The sequence below is a fragment of the Bison bison genome, unplaced genomic scaffold (assembly GCF_000754665.1).
Source record: "Bison bison bison isolate TAMUID 2011002044 unplaced genomic scaffold, Bison_UMD1.0 scf7180017864491, whole genome shotgun sequence".
Classification (NCBI taxonomy): Eukaryota; Metazoa; Chordata; class Mammalia; order Artiodactyla; family Bovidae; genus Bison; species Bison bison.
In genome coordinates, this window is record NW_011495050.1 from 1843815 (window position 1) to 1861105 (window position 17291).

General features: G+C 40.2%; 1 protein-coding gene across 4 annotated transcripts in view; it reads right to left on the reverse strand.

Annotated features, from left to right (window-relative positions):
- Window positions 1–17291, reverse strand: part of PAG1 (phosphoprotein membrane anchor with glycosphingolipid microdomains 1) — a 152910-nt gene that overhangs the window by 73426 nt on the left and 62193 nt on the right. The window contains exon 1 of one of the 4 annotated variants that reach the window (XM_010863401.1): window positions 961–2371. The exons of the other annotated variants lie outside the window; for them this stretch is intronic. The gene's annotated coding sequence lies outside the window, so the exon portion shown is untranslated. Of the gene's footprint in view, window positions 1–960; window positions 2372–17291 lie in introns of those variants that run through there. 4 annotated transcript variants of the gene reach the window in all.

Here is a 17291-nt window from a genome sequence, read left to right on the forward strand (position 1 = left end):
CACTGGAAAAGGAAATGGCAACCCACTCCAGTGTTCTTGCCTGGAGAATCCCAGGGACGGGGGAGCCTGGTGGGCTGCCGGCTACGGGGTCGCACAGAGTCGGACACGACTGACATGACTTAGCAGCAGCAGCATCCCCTTTATTTACCCAGTTTTTTGTCATTGCTCAAAGGACCACTCCATTTTAAAAATAAATAACATGGATAAATACAGTTTGCTGACTTCTGTGATCCTTTAAAATTAGTTAGGACAGCTGATGAAACAAGTATGTTAACGTCTGAAAGGTTTAGCTTGAGAGACAAATCAGTGTGGTACCAAGGACACTCTGCTAAGGCCAAGCAAGCATCAGGGGCTGGGCAAAATAACAGCAGCTGAGGAACTGATGTATGAGACCTGCCTTTTCTTCTCTTGCCCATTTCTGGCACTCAGAGTCCTGTTCCCAAAAGAGACAGAAGCTCCTGAAAGGGTAGATATGAGGCTCAAATGAAATAATGCCTATCTACGAAAGCATCATGCTGTTCATAAACATTAACCACTAGGCAAATTAAAAGCTGACGTTGTTGCTTTGTTTTTCAAGCTATCTGCAATGCTGGTGTTACCTGGTTCACAGTTTTGAGGATAAAGCAGGCCACAAAATTTTCACATGATGTTTTTGGCAGAAAAGCTCTTGTGATTAGTTGGAGGTGCTTATCGCTCTGGACATCACTGTCTTCTATGAGTTCTTGTTCTTTTTTGTTCACAGGCTGGCAGATGTGTATCAGGGGATGCATGTGTGGGTGTGCGTGTGTAGAAGAGGAAGAAGGGGCAAGGGAGGGAAGAGAGAAAGGAAGGAAAAGGAGAGGAACAAATGAGTTATCAAAGTGAGGAAGAGCTTTCATTCCAGTTCCTCAGATATGTAGCCATCTCTGATGGTATTTGTTACTTTATGTACTATCTGTGGCTCCCTAAGCATGGCCTTACCCAGTCTTCAGCAGAAGCAACTCTACTCTGCTGATGACACTGACTCTCCTCTCACGATGCTGTTTCTCCATTTTTATGCCAAATGGCTTTGCCGATTGTAGTTCAAGATGCATGAATCCTTCCATCTCTCAGCCAAAACCCTAGATCTCTTTTACAGTAAGATACACAACTTCGGTCTTTTTTTGTGTGCTTATTTTTCTAAAAAACAAACAAAAAAACAGTCCCCTCTTTAAAATGTCCTTTTACTTCTGAGTGTTTTGAATTCTTGGCCCCCACCTCATCCCTTCCATTCTGTCTCCCGTCTTCTGCTTTCCTTAAAGCCTGCTGTTCATCACATTCAACTGCTGACTGAGTCACCCATGAATTCAACCTCCTTACACTTTTGTTAGAGTTGAGGGAAAAACACTTTAAAAAGGCTTTAAAAGATATAAAAAATCTAAAGGTATTTTTTCTTTGTTACATATTTGCTACGGTTTTCTACACAATACATTGTTCAACTGTTTCTTCATGTTCATTTATTATACCTTAGAGAACTTTCTGTGTTAGTAAACAGAGTTATCTCATGTCTTTGAACTATAGAGCATTCAATGGTATTACAGATATACTATATTTAGACATTTCCAGGCCAATGGATATTTGGGTTATTTCTGGTTTTCCTAAGTTAGAAACAATGTTACAAAAATGACTCTTGCAGACACATCTCAGAGGTGTAAGAGTGGGAGCACATGGATGGGACTGACTCCTAGGCATGGAACTGATGGTCATAGAGCGTGTGCACTTCTTGTTCAATTCTCTCTCTCCTCCTTGACCTAAAACTAAAGTTGCATTAATATACAGTCTATTTAACTGTAAAAGAGAGTGTACTTCTCAGTTCTATTGGGCTTTACCACCAATCATATTACTTTCTCTTAACAACTTCTGGGATTCTTGGATATCCTTGTCTGTGGATGGTGTTTCTTTCAGGTTTTTCAGTGCTGCTGTGGATTTGTGATTTTCTTCATTTCTTCTTTTTTAAAATTTGGTGCGTGAAGGATAAAGCAGCACCCCACAGACTTGGTCAGCTATGAAGTGCAATAAGACCTCTTGCCCCTTGTGTATTCCTCCTTCACAGCTGTCCAAGTCACCCTCTGAAATGCAAAAATAATCACCTGACTCTCCTTCTTAAACTTGGTCAATAACACCCTGATGCTTGGTGGGTATTACGGGTTGGATTTTGTCCCCTAAAAATATATGTTGAAATCCTGGCCCTCAGTATCTCAGAATGTGACCACATGTGGAAAGAGGATTGTTACAGAGGTATTTACTTAAGATGAAGCCATGAGGGTAGACCTTAATCCCATAGGCCTGTGTGCATTAGTTGCTCAGTTGTGTCCGACTCTTAGTGATCCTGTGGACTGTAGCCCGCCAGGCTCCTCTGTCTGTGGAATTCTCCAGGCAAGAGTACCGGAGTGGGTTGCCATTTCCTTCTCTAGGGGATCTTCCTGACCCAGAGATCAAACCCTAGTCTCCCACTTTGCAGGCAGATTCGTTACCATCTGAGCCACCAGGGAAGCCAATAGTACCAGTGTCCTTATAAAAAGGGGGAAGTTGGACAGAGAGATAGACATGCATGGAAGGAAGATGAAGGCAAGAAACACAGAGGACACCAAACAAAGATGGAGGCAGAAGTTGGAATTATGTTGCCCCAAGTCAAGGAACTTTTGGGGCTACCAGAGGCTGAGAGAGGCGAGGAACGATCTGATCCCATGGGTTTTAGAGGAAGTATGGTCCTGCAGAGTTGCCCTGGTGGCTCACGGGTAAAGAATCTTCCCTACAATGCAGGAGACGAAAGTTTGATCCCTGGGTAGGGAAGATCCCCTGTAAGAAGAACTAGCAACCCACTCGAGTATTCTTGCCTGGGAAATCCCATGGACAGAAGAGCCTGAGAGGCTACAGTCCATGGGGTCACAAAAGAGTCAGACGTGACTGAGCGACTAAACAACAACATGGCCCTGCAGACACTGTGCTTTGGAATTCCAGCCTCCAAAACTGTGAGAAAATGAATCTCAGTTGTTCTAAGTCACCCAGTGTGCAGCACCTATGTTATAGCAGCCACAGGAAACTAATTCAGGGAGTCAAGTCCAATCTCTTAGGCAACTCACACAGTTTCATTCCCACAGTGGCTCAGTGCCCTCAGCAACCCACTCACTGCCTTTCCTACCAATGCCCTACTTCCTTATCTGCTCATGTCCCAAAGTTCTAGGATGCTTCCCAGACCCACGCTTTTGAACACCCTTTACCTAAATTCCCTTCTCCACTCTGCAAGAATTACTAATGTGCCTTAGCTACTTTCCAGGGTCACCTCTGTTATGAGCTGTTTCTGACATTTCCCTTCTCCATCAGAGTCCCCAGATACCTGTTCTCCTGAGTCCCCTCTGTGCTGGCTCTAGAGTATTCTGACATTATTTTGCACTTGCCTATTTATACACATCCATCCTCCTCTTCTATGCTGTTGAGTTCCTTGAGGGAAGAGCCGTTCAATGTATTCTAGCAAAAATCCCTGCATATAACATGCTGAAATGGGATTTGGCTCAGTGAACAATGCTATGAAAATATAAAAGTTGTATGCAACTTAATGTTTTCTTAGTTTCTATTTTACATTGGAGTATAGCTGATTTATAATGTGTTAGTTTCAGATGTACAGCACAGTGAATCAGTTATACATACAGCTATTATTTTTCAGATTCTTTTCCCACGTAGCTACAGAGTACTGAGTAGAGTTCCCTGTGCTATATAGCTGTTGTTCAGTCACTAAGTCGCGTCCCACCCTTTGTGACCCCACGGACTGCAGCATGCCAGACTTTCCGTCCTTCACTATCTCCCAGAGTTTGCTCAAACACATGTCTGTTGAGTCAGTGATCAGTGATGCCATCCAAACATCTCATCCTCTGTCACTCCCTTCTCCTCCTGCCCTCAATCTTTCCTAGGATCAGGGTCTTTTCCAATGAGTCAGCTCTTTGCATCACATGGCCAAAGTATTAGAGCTTCAGTTTCAGCATCAGCCTTTCCAATGAATATTCAGGGTTGCTTTCATTTAGGACTGACTGGTTTCATCTCTATGCAGTCCAAGGGACTCTCAAGAGTCTTCTCCAGCACCACAATTCAAAAGCATCAATTCTTTGTTGCTCAATCTTCTTTAAGGTCAAGTCTCACATCTGTCCATGACTACTGGAAACATCATAACTTTGACTATATGGACCTTTTTTGGCAAAGTGATGGCTCTGCTTTTTAATGCACTTTCTAGTATGTGCTATCCAGTAGGTCCTTGTTAATATCTATTTTATATATAGTAGTGTATACCTATTGACTTTATTCTGTTAAATGTCTATCATGCACAGAGGTGGAGTAAAGTAGGTCTGAGATGATGACAAATGATTGATGCACACAGGTGACACTGGCTGAAAAGTACTTTTCTACACACTGAATTTGTGGCTACTTTCAGCTTATTATTATTTTTGATGAGACTCATTCTTCTAACCAGTCACACTTAGGAACATCACACTATTCCTTCAGATATTATAAAGTGGCAGTTCCAATCATCAAAAATAAGTCCATCAGCTGATGTCCTCTGACTGCTTTCTTCATTAGAATGGTTTATTAGAGGCATAAAGTTGACCTGTGGTTGCCTAGGGGTGGGGACAGAGCAGGAGATGGGGAAATTGAAGTGGGTGGTGACAGCTAAGGGGTGAGGGACTTTCCTTTAGAGTTGTAAGAATGTTCTAAAATGGATCATGATGAGGGTTGCAAAACTCTGTGAATATACTGAACCACTGATTTATTAATTAATTAGGTGAATTGCATGCACACTCCATTGTATCTGATTCTGTCACTCTATGGACTGTAGCTTGCCAGGCTCCTCTGTTCGTAGGATGTTCCAGGCAAGAACACTGGAATGGGTTGCCATTTCCTTCTTCAGGGACTCCTCCTGACCCATGGATTGAACCCACATCTCCTGTGTCTCCTGCACTGCAGGCTGATTCCTTACTGCTTGAGTCACTGGGGAAGCCACTGAACTGTATGTACACTTTAAATGAGTGAGTTGCATGATATGAGAATTACAGTTTGATAAAGATTTTTTTTTTTAAAGGCAGAGTTCATTTAATCCAATCTAGTCCACAAGAATTGCTGTTAAAACAAGTCAACTCCTCAGAAGCCAAACAGCCATAGAGATAAAATAAAATATACCTTCTGCACTAGTAAAAAAGAAAACAAACACACACAAAACCACAGCCTGGAATGCATACAGCATCCAACAGAAAAGGTGATGGACCCCAGGGCACTTCCTGTCTGGCTCATTCACCCAGACCATTCTACCGCCTAGTCGTGGCAGCATAACTAGAGCTCAGAACTTTCCTCTTGTCATGAAGTATCAAATTTTCTCTTCTTTCTATGTCAACTAGAGATACAATTTTCTATGTCACTAGAAATACACTGAGTTGGATAAACATAACAGTTAGGAGGGAAGTGAGATAAAATGATAAACGACAGTCAAAAAACAAACTCTTAAAAACTACCAGGCTTCAGACAGTGGAGGAAATATCAGTTTTGTGGTGAACCAATGACCTCTGTGCTAAGTCAAGACAGTAGCATTTGTCAGGGTGTCAGGCAAAGGAACATGACATCTTTAACACTTGCCAGACCATTCAGTAAGTCTTCTGAAGAGACCAGGCAATGAATGACCAACAGCAGATATTCCGGTCCTTATTCATACACTGTTTTGTATTAATACTTATCGCCTGCCATGCAACTGCTTGTCATATCTCCCCAGTGAAATTCCAAACACCCCCAAAACAGAGCAAGAATCCCATGGGTTTTCTCTCCTCTCACCATTCCATACCCAAAGCATTCAGCAAAGAGTTAAAACTGCTTTATGGGGTACAGGATACACCCATCTTAGAGTCTTACAGCACCAAAGACATTTTGTTTTTTCCTTTTTAATAATGTCATTTTGGAGCAAACACAATTTAATGAATGGAATATCCACAAAATCTATGTAATAAATAATTTCATAATTGATTGTTACTGTTCCTTGAAGCCCAATTTCTAAGGACTTTATTTTGGAGAAATGTTTACTACGATCCATAAACAACAGAAAAAGTCTTCAAATATCAACAGGCTGCTGCCTCCTCAATGTATTAGAGCATGTCGTTGTAAGCAGGATCCTACTAGGTCCACCCAGACTGACATAAACCACAAACTTTAGTTTTAAAAACTATCTTCAGAACTAGAGTATAGTTGATTTACAATGTTGTGTTAATTTAGGGCTTTCCAGGTGGTGCTAGTGGTAAAGAGCCCGCCTGCCAATGCAGGAGACGCAGGGTCGATCTGTAGGTTGGAAATATCCTCTGGAGGAGGGCATGGCAATCCACTCCAGTGTTCTTGCCTGGAGAATCCCATGGACAGACGAACCTGATGGGCTGCTGTGCATAGGGTCACAAAGAGCTGGACATGACTGAGGAGCTAAGCATGCACACACATTGTGTTAATTTCAGGTGTACAGCAAAGCGATTCAGTCACACATATATTCATCCTTTCTCAGATTCTTTTCCCATATAGATTACTACAGAATATTGAGTAGAGTTTCCTGTGCCATATAGTAAGGTTATCTATTTTATTTATAGTTGACTCCGATGCTGGGAAAGACTGATGGCAAAAGGAGAACGGGGCGGCAGAGGATAAGATGGTTAGATGGCATCACTGACTCAATGGACGTGAATTTGAGCAAACTCTGGGAGATAGTGGAGGACAGAGGAGCCTGGAGTGCTGCAGTCCATGGGGGTGCAAAGAGTTGGACAGGCCTTGGCGACTGAACAACCATGTGTTTAAGGTAGCTTTTAATGTAGCCACAGACAAGATTTTTATCACAGAAAGAGAGGGAATCATTTCTCTCCGCAACATATCCTTACATAGGTCATATAACTCCAAAAATTACAGACTCTTTGCTATTGAAATCTAATGATTAGTCACTAAGTTCAATATACACTTAAAAGCCTATAGTTAAATGTAATTAGCCAGGATAAATTACAGAGACAACCATGCAAACACTTGAAAACATCTCAGAGTTCAATGTGCTAGGAAGCAACAAAGGAAAAAAGAAAAAAACTCTCTCTTAATATACATTCAGAAAGAAATACTCTAGTGTTCCACTTCTGAAAGCTCCTTGGTTAAGGAGGGAGCTCCCAAGTTCCTATGGTAGGGACTCTAAAACCTCTCTGTGACTTGACTGGCCAGCCCAGCTCCTTTCCAGAACAAATTCACCTTCCCCTGTCTTTGCTGCTATTATTCTTGTCTGGAATGTTCCACTCCTTCTCCCCTCATCTCTAACTCCTGACCATCCTTCTTGGTAAGGTTTTTCTCTTTTCCCTCTGTTCTTACTTTCTGCCCAGTTCATTTGCATCAAATATTCTTGCCTGTCCTATACTGGGGTTAAATCCCCTTTTCCCTGATCAAGCAGGTCAAGCAGATAACACTTCTGGCTCTTTTGACTTTTTCATTTAAGGGGAGGGAGGTGGATCAGTGTGTGATTCCAAGAAGCATAAACTAGGTACCCTGGCTTTGTTGTTGTTGAGTCACTAAGTCGTGTCCAACTCTTTTGTGACCTCATGGAGTGTAGCCCACCAGGCTCCTCTGTCTATGGGATTCTCCAGGCAAGAATACTGGAGTGAGTTGCTATGCCCTCTTCCAGGAGATCTTCCCAACCCAGGGACTGAATCCATGTCTCTTACATCTCCTGCACTGGCAGGTGGGTTCTTTACCAATAATGCCACCTGGGAAGCCCGGGTGGCCATTTTAGCTCCTCTCTTTCTTCTTTAGGGATGGAGCTGCCCCCTGGGAATTGGCCTCTGACCCTCCACGCCATAATCTGATCCTTCTTGCCCACAGGCCTGTCACAGCTATTGTGACTTGTGCTCACCTCTCGGGTTCTGCATCGCTACAATAAATAAACTCCACCCTCCCATCTGGCCTATACCAGTAATAATGATGACAGTTGAACCTTATCTGCCAATTATTTTATCCTCGCTCTTGATTGTTTTTTCAGAACTTGGGAGGGTCACGGGGGTGACTGTGGTTTTCATCAAAGACTCCAGAATCATTCGTGTATGTAAGTTTACATATATTGATTAGCTGGCTTTCAAAATTGATGTGAGATCATGTCCCATCTCCCTGCCTGGACATAATTTGGGGTCATAAATCTTTGCTACCCAGGGCTTCATCACAATGCCCAATGTACAGCAAAAATAAACTCGGATATGTTCAATCATGAACACATCATCTAATTAAAGATATATAGAGAGAAGATTAAAAACAAAACTCAGGACTACGGTATTTGTGATTTCAGCTCACAGTTATAAGTTTATTAATGCCTTTTTGGTGTCCCTTATCAGCAAGTGCTAGCATAAAGTTAATATAGGCTGGGTGAGTATAAAATTAATATATGCGACGCACTGTGGTCCTGCAGAGGCAATTTAATTGCACACTGAGCAGCTAGAAGGGAGAATAAAAGATAAGGCATATCCTGATTGATTTTCTTCATCAAAACCCACAAGATCTCATTTCAACAAAACCCTGTCATTAAATTTCCAGCATATCTAACAGTGAATTTTATGTGATATATATCTGAACCTAATTTCCAAAGCAGTGGTGGCAATCTATCATAAGCCAAGTTTCCAGTTATCCACATCTTAAACCTTTATATTATGGGTTCCATTATCTCTTTCTTGCTCTTACATAAGAAGCTTCTTATGTATTTAAAAACCTATTAATGGGCAATGCTGCTGAGAAATAATAGTTCAGATGTCCAAGTATATGCTTTTGAGTTTCCTTCCCAAAGAAACAACAAAAGTCGATTAAATACATAAAGGATTTACAATTATGTCAAAATAAAGACAGTGTTTCAAAAAAACTTTAGAGGTCAATTAAAGTGATTAAACCACTAATTTCCCTTCAATTTTAGTTTTAGAACATTTTTTTTTTTGTTTCCAAGTCTGTTTATTTACTTGTAATTGAAGTACAGTCAACAATATTATATTAGTTTCAGATATACAATAGTAATTCAATATTTTCATAGATTATACTCTATAAAGTGAAAGTGAAAGTTGCTTAGTCATGTCTCACTCTTTTCGATCCCATAGACTGTAGCCTGCCAGGCTCCTCTGTCCATGGAATTCTCCATGCAAAAATACTGGAGTGGGTTACCATTTCCTTCTGCAGGGGATCTTCCTGATGCAGGGATCAAACCGGGGTCTCCTGCATTGCAGGTGGATTCTTTACTGTCTGAGCCACCAGGGAAAATATTGGCTATATTCACTATGTTGTAAATTACATCCTTGTATCTTATTTATTTTATACCTATGAGTTTAAACGCAATCTTTTTTTTTTTTTAAGTATGCATTTATTGAATGCTAACAGGACACTAGTACTAACTAGGTAATGGTACTAATAAGCAGTACTTAGCGACATGATAAAAATACTCAAAATGATTGCCTATATAAAGCACTTTCCAGTTTCAAAGATGTCACACACTTTTCCTAGACAATCACAGTCTCCTGTTAAAACAACAGAGCAAACATTGTCATGCCCACTTTACCAACGGGGAAACTGAGGCTCAGAGAGGTCTTGAGCACTGGCAGGGCTGGCACTACAGTCCAGACTGCTCATGCTCAGTAGTTAATCAGTTGTTTGGAGACTCAATAAATAGTTATTCAACACCTACTAAGCAGCGAATCCTGTGTTTCAGCTGGGGACAGAGGCGGTGCCTGCCCTCCCAGTCTCTCCCGGGTCATCCTGTTTGACACAGGACCAGTCAGCCCCATTCATCAAGTCAACATGCACATTATACAGTCAACATAAGATTCTTATTTTATACATGGACAAAAACAAAAATAAATCTGTTAATATGTCTCCTGTAAAAACAAAACTTTGGAAGACTTCCTTAAAGTTAATACACTTAATCATTTACTTTAGAAATTAAGAATATACTTCATTGTTACTCCTCAAGGCTCCAATTAGATAGTGTTTCCATGAAAACTGAGACTCCGAACTAAAAATAACCTTTGGCATTTTTCAAAGAAGCATTTAATCTATCAAATGAATGAGAATTTAATCCCATAAATTTGTCTACCTCATTCATATACTGAAGTGTCAGAATTTATGTAAGGAGACAATCTTAGACGCAAACATTCTCAGGAAGAGTGCTGAGAATACTGCTGGAGAAGACCCTTCTTGAAATTCGGTTTTGGGGTTCACGTATTTCAAATCACAGTGATCTGCATTCCTGGTACCACTGTACAGTTCTCAAGCCATGATTTTAATATGAGGTTGCCCCTTACTTAAGTGCAGTTGTCATAAAATGTCATAAAACATGTGAGAGGCAATCCATATTGAGTCCTAAATGAAAAGACATGGCACCCACATGGCTTTTTCTCTACTTTTGCCCATGAATTAATCCATCAGTAGTAAAGGCATTTACATTTAAGGCAGGTTTCCTTTCAGGTAGGAAGACAGATCGACAGACAAGACAGACAGATATGACTGACAGAAACCAGCAGTCCTGATGTAAAAAACCCAACAAGGCACTGAAAGAAGAAGTGTATTACTAGGTGCAGATTCAATCAGTCAGGGAGTTGATTTCACAACTGCGGCCTCATACTCTTGCTGATAAGCGAGTGGAACACGGTAGAACACGTGCTCATTACAAATGAAACCCAAACCCAGCCCTTCAAGCCTCCAAGAGTCATCAATCTTTTGGAATTGAGCAAGTAGAGAATACTGCAAAAGTGCATTTCAGTTTTCTGTCTCCTTCCTCCACTCTTTCTGTCTCTAAAGGACTGTGACTTGATATTTACCTCATATTTTTCTTTTTTTGAGATAAGTCTCTCTCTCTATATATATAAAAGTCTTAATGTAGTTTTATTTCTTATGTACATATATTTCTGTCAATCTGTCGGCTACCTTAGGGTAGATAACTGTGATGTCAACTGTATCACACGCCCAAGTCCAGTGTCTTCCACAGCGCCTGGAGGCACTACTCTCATGTAAAACTAGCTCTACCTTATTAGAGTCCTGTTAGACGTGATAAGAAGAAATAGAAAAATGAGATACAGGCTCTAATTTATATAAATCACTTGTCAGATGCCTTTTAAAAAAAAACTTAAGCTTTTTTAAACCCTCAGGTCCCAAACTGCCACATAAATTTCTACAGAATGATACACTGACTCATGCATTTCTTTATTGGTATGGGATTAACTAAGAATCTAAATCCCTGTTCAAACTTCCTACCTTCTCTGATTTATTGAACATACCTAAGATTTTGGCAACCTAGGAAGAAAACAGAGATAGCTAAAGAGGCCTAATTTACAAAAAAAAAATTATATTCCACAAGTTCATCTTAGCCTGCCATTAGGAATACCGAATACACTGTTCCATTAGAATGAGTAAATGAAAGTTATTACATTATTAAGACAAATAGGTAATAGCAATTTTTATCATGTTAAACAACTTTGTGTAAAGCAATCAATGAACATTAAAACCCTATTTATTGTATTCTGAAGTTTCCTTGATCTTTGATTTTATAGAAACATTTACCAAGTTGCCAGCAAAGAAATACTGTTATGTATCAATTTCTGTTAGTAGGTCAAATATGTACTTTCACATTTCAAAATAGCCTGAATATGTCATTTAAAAATTACAAAATATTGTATACTTTTTATATCCTGAGTCACTTCCTCATTGTTAAGGCAACTAGTTCTTTTAAAAAACATGCCATGATGAAAGGTTGCACAGTGACTTCTGCACATTTTTCTCCATGAAATGAAGTTATGATCTCATATGATAGAAACCTAACATCAGAGAAGAGCCATCTATTTATCAAGATTAAACTTCTTTCACTCCTGTAACTGGAGCACCGGTGAGTGACAAGGACAACATCAGAAAACCGAATGGAGATGTTGAATAATTAACAAGCAGGAATGCCTCAAATGCACTGCTGATTATTATTATTATTGTAACATCATCAAGCACTTCACCACCATTTCCTAAGCAGCTACCACCTGCTAGGTGCTTTGCAAGCATCATTCCCATCTTTTATAACGTAGGGATTATTAGTGCCAGTTTAAACATGGAGAGGAATTAGGGGACTCATCTAAGGCTACGGAATCTCTATAACAGCTGTGCTTCTAACAGAAGTCTCTCTTTGTTCTGCCCCAAACTGCCTGTTCTTAGAAAAAGGTCATCGAAAGGGACTATCAACCTGCTAATACCCATTCACTAAAGAGTCGAAAGTGATTTTTACGTGAGGCTTTGTAGTGAGACTTCATGTGTCAGCTTTGAGCTTAGGTGGGAGGTCTGCTGGGAGGACCAGTCACCAGCAGATGGACTAGTGATAAGGAAACAGTGGGAGCAGCAGCCACCTCCACAGAAGAGGTGACACGGCCACCAGGGCACTGGGACCACACTTCAGCCTGATGTCCTTAACCACTTACTTTTTCCTGTAAGTATTTCAGCTATTTTGAAGTCTGATCATAGATGGCATTTCTCTCCAAATCATAACGTAAAAATCATCCTTAATTTGACAGTAATTGAGCTACATCATTTCTTTACATGTCTGATCAAAATACAGCTTTGCAAGTCTACAGACAATTGAAATTTTAGGGAGTATTTACAGAAGCCTATTAATGTATTACCTAATCATCAACCAAAGAAAAATATTGATTTTTAAGACCCCTGTTGAGCATGGGAAACTATTATTCTTGGGATTATTTTGTGTAAACAAGTCCAAGTCCTTATGTTACACAAAAGCTAATGTCTTTGCTCAGAAAATCTGAATTAATTTACAAGCTCTGCTTTTGACTTAAATGCTATAAACATCTCTGTTGTTCCTGAAAACAGAGGCTGTTTCTGCATAATTTTTCAAACAGATAAACTGAAATTAAAGTACTATGAAAATATTTACTGGATAAAACAAATGCCAAGATCAAAAATGTTAAGACAATGAGTGGATATTTATTATCCCCACTAATCCTTTTGTATTTCAAAGTTTATTTATTTTTACTCAGCTCTTCTATGCTCTTTCATAAGTTATTACAGCATAGTAATTTTAAATTCATAAAAGATGATGCAGAGTTAATAATACCATGAGCTTTACAATAATATTCAAGTAATACTAAAAAGGATGGAAATCCATTTGTTATCTGAATATACTCTTTGGATGAACCAGTAAAAAGGATAATCTAATGTTGGAGTTTTGACTCCTCATGATCTGGCCAATGAGGCTTGGCATACAGAACAGAGATTTAATTTTAAAATGCCAGTGATGAATAGTTTTTGTTCTTTTTTTTACTGATAACCAAGTTTAATTATGGCTTATTTCAGGCCCCTAAACTGTTGTGTGCATAGAAATAACAACCAATCAGATTTTAATCTTTTTTTTTTTTTATGTGTTCCCCATCCTGAACCCTCCTCCCTCCTCCCTCCCCATACCATCCCTCTGGGTCGTCCCAGTGCACCAGCCCCAAGCATCCAGCATCGTGCATTGAACCTGGACTGGCATCTCGTTTCATACATGACATTTCACATGTTTCAATGCCATTCTCCCAAATCTTCCCACCCTCTCCCTCTCCCACAGAGTCCATAAGACTGTTCTATACATCAGTGTCTCTTTTGCTGTCTCGTATATAGGGTTATCGTTACCATCTTTCTAAATTCCATATATATGCGTTAGTATACTGTATTGGTGTTTTTCCTTCTGGCTTACTTCACTCTGTATAATAGGCTCCAGTTTCATCCACCTCATTAGAACTGATTCAAATGTATTCTTTTTAATGGCTGAGTAATACTCCATTGTGTATATGTACCACAGCTTTCTTATCCATTCATCTGCTGATGGACATCTAGGTTGCTTCCATGTCCTGGCTATTATAAACAGTGCTGCGATGAACATTGGGGTACACGTGTCTCTTTCCCTTCTGGTTTCCTCAGTGTGTATGCCCAACAGTGGGATTGCTGGATCATAAGGCAGTTCTATTTCCAGTTTTTTAAGGAATCTCCACACTGTTCTCCATAGTGGCTGTACTAGTTTGCATTCCCACCAACAGTGTAAGAGGGTTCCCTTTTCTCCACACCCTCTCCAGCATTTATTATTTGTAGACTTTTGGATCGCAGCCATTCTGACTGGTGTGAAATGGTACCTCATTGATTACCCATTTTATGTATTTATTTATTTTTGGTTACCCATTTTAAATATAGCACTGTGTGCGTGTCAATCTCAAACTCCTAACTACCCCGTCCCTGTACCCTTTTCCCTCTGGTAAATTCTCTAGTCTCTAAGTCTGTTTCTGTTTTGAAAGTAAGCTCATCTGTAACTTTTTTTTTTTTGGTAACATTTTTTGACAGATCAGGCATGAGAAATATAAAGGGAAGCCCCATGATGCCTTTAGCTGGTTTAGGAAACGAGGAGGAACTCATAAAGAGAGAGAAATAAACACAGAAAGAATTTAGTTTGGTAAAGGTTGATTTTGGGCCATAAGGTGGCAAAGAGTCGGACACGACTGAGCGACTGAACTGACCGATTTTGGGATTTCCCAGGTGGCACTAGTGGTAAAGAATCCACCTGCCAATGCAGAAGATGTAAGGGAGACTCAGGTTTGATCACTGGGTTGGGAAGATCCTCTGGAGTAGGAAGTGATAACCCACTCCAATATTCTTGCCTGGAAAATTCCATGGACAAAGGAGCCTGGCGGACTACAGCCCATTGGGTCGCAGAGTTGGATACAACTGAGCAGATGACTGAAAGGTTGATTTTAAGGTGGATACGGGGCATGGAGGTAGGGAAATCTGGTGGGTGGTTAAACTTAGGAATTAACATCTTAGGAGAAAGGTTGAAAGTAGTGAGCAAGATCAGGATATGCAAACATTTTCTGTAACAGGCCAGAGAATAAATATTTCAGGCTTTGAGGGCCTTATGATCTATCCCAACTACTCACTTTTGTGACTGTAGCAGAAAAGCAACCATAAGCAATAGCTAAAGAATGAGTGTGCCTATGTTCCAATAAAACTTTATTTATAAAAACAGGTGCCAGATGTATTTGGCTGCAGGACACAGTTCACCAGGCCCTGAGTTTGATGACCAATAAAGTCCTAGGAAGGGATAAGCTGACTCAGGAAGAACATAAGTAAGGCAAAGTAGCATGACATGAAATCTGAAAACATGGAACTCTTCACTTCTGTTGAATCCAGTAAGGATACAGACAAGGCTTGTAGTCACATGAAAGTGAAAATGTTAGTCGATCAGTTGAGTCTGACTCTTTGTGACCGCACGGACTGTAGCCTGCCAGGCTCCTCTGTCCATAAGATTTCCCAGGTAAGAATACTAGATTGGGTTGTCATTTCCTACTCCAGGAGGTCTCCTTGACCCAGGAGTCGAACCCAGGAATCCCACACTGTGGGCAGATTCTTTACCATGTGAGCCACAAGAGGAGCCCAGAACTGCTCCAGTTCATACTAACTGTATGTGAAATTGGTAAGTTATTAAACCTTTGTTTGAGTTTAGTCCCCTTGACGGCAAAATGAGGATGATGATAATGGTAATAACAGCTAATACCAGGCACGGTGCTAAAGAATACCTTAATATTTATAAACAATCCTCAGAATTAAGTACTGGGTTGGCCAAAAAAGCTTGTTTGGGTTTTTCTGTAAGATGTTATCTCTCCCTTTAATGTGGGTACTGAAACACAGGAAGACTAAACAACACACCTTCGTGACTCAGCGTGTAAGTGGTGGAAGAGGTCTGCTCTTAATCTTAACACAAATCACAAAAAGTCATGATGAAGATCAGATAAAAGTGAAGCCTTTTATCATTGTGCTTGGTGTGTACAAAGAACCTGGTAGGTGGTGGTCATTATTATTACTATAATCCAGAGTGAGGTAAATAGACTAAGGACATAAAGATGACTTAGATAAGGTCAATCTTGTCCAAGACACTTACTTTCACTAAATTTCTAACATCAACTTTAAAAAGGCCCTCAAATCAACTTCATTGCCAATTTTCAAGCTGCATTTCCTTTTAGGAAAAGACGCTAGGAAAGAAAATCATATCATCCTTTATTACCACTTGCCTGGCATCTTTGTTTATGGTTTTTACCAAGTGTTCTTAGTCAAGTTTGGTTTATTCTTAGTGTTCATACACAGAAAGTTCCAGAAGGATAGTTTTTTTGCCTTGTGTTCCAACCTGCTGTAAGGATCTATAGGTCCCTATTTTGGGTTCATGGTAGATTATGTTTTAACAAGCATTTAATTTTGGCAGGAATTAATGAGCCCCCACAAAGACACTTTTGACCAACCAACTCCTATTTATACACTAAGAAGTGAAGTGAAGTCGCTCAGTCGTGTCCGACTCTTTGTGATCCCATGGACTGTAGCCTACCGGGCTCCTCCGTCCATGGGATTTTCCAGGCAAGAATACTGGAGTGGGCTGCCATTTCCTTCTCCAGGGGAACTTCCCAACCCAGGGATCAAACCTGGGTCTCCTGCATTGTAGGCAGACGCTTTACCGTCTGAGCCATAAGGGATGCATTTATACACTAAGGTCCAGCTCAAATTCTCCCTCCTCTGCAGAATTCCCTGTTCCTTTATGCTCCATTTCTCTTGGCAAGTTTCTGACATCTCTCTTAGGGCAGTAACCACTGTTAGCAGTTTATTTGGTACCTTCTGCTGGAAGAGGAATTCCTTGACTGATGGTATTAGTTACTTTTACTTCTTTTCTTGATATGTGGAATAAAGGCTAGCATAGGAATTTACATATATAAAAGTAAGGAGTACGAGAAAAGCCATTAATCCCCAAAGAAAAAGGAATGTAAGTCATAAGTAAAAATAATGGAATTTTCCATATTCTAACTTAACAGTGATACTATCTTTTCAAACATTTTTTAAAAGTTTAAGCATCACAGGAAATACACCCAATTATTATTTAAATTTATTTAACTATCAACTGTTGCTGAAATGGAATTAAGATCAGTTTTTACATTTTCCAGGGGCTTCCCTGATAGCTCAGTTGGTAAAGAATCTGCCTGCAATGCAGGAGATCCCAGTTTGATTCCTGGGTCAGAAAGATCTGCTAGAGAAGGAATAGGCTACCCACCCCAGTATTCTTGGGCTTCCCTTGTGGCTCAGCTGATAAAGAATCCGCCTGCAATACGGGAGACCTGGGTTTGACCCCTGGGTTGGGAGGATCCCCTAGAGAAGGGAAAGGCTACCCACTCTAGTATTCTGTCCTGGAGAATTCCATGGATTGTATAGTC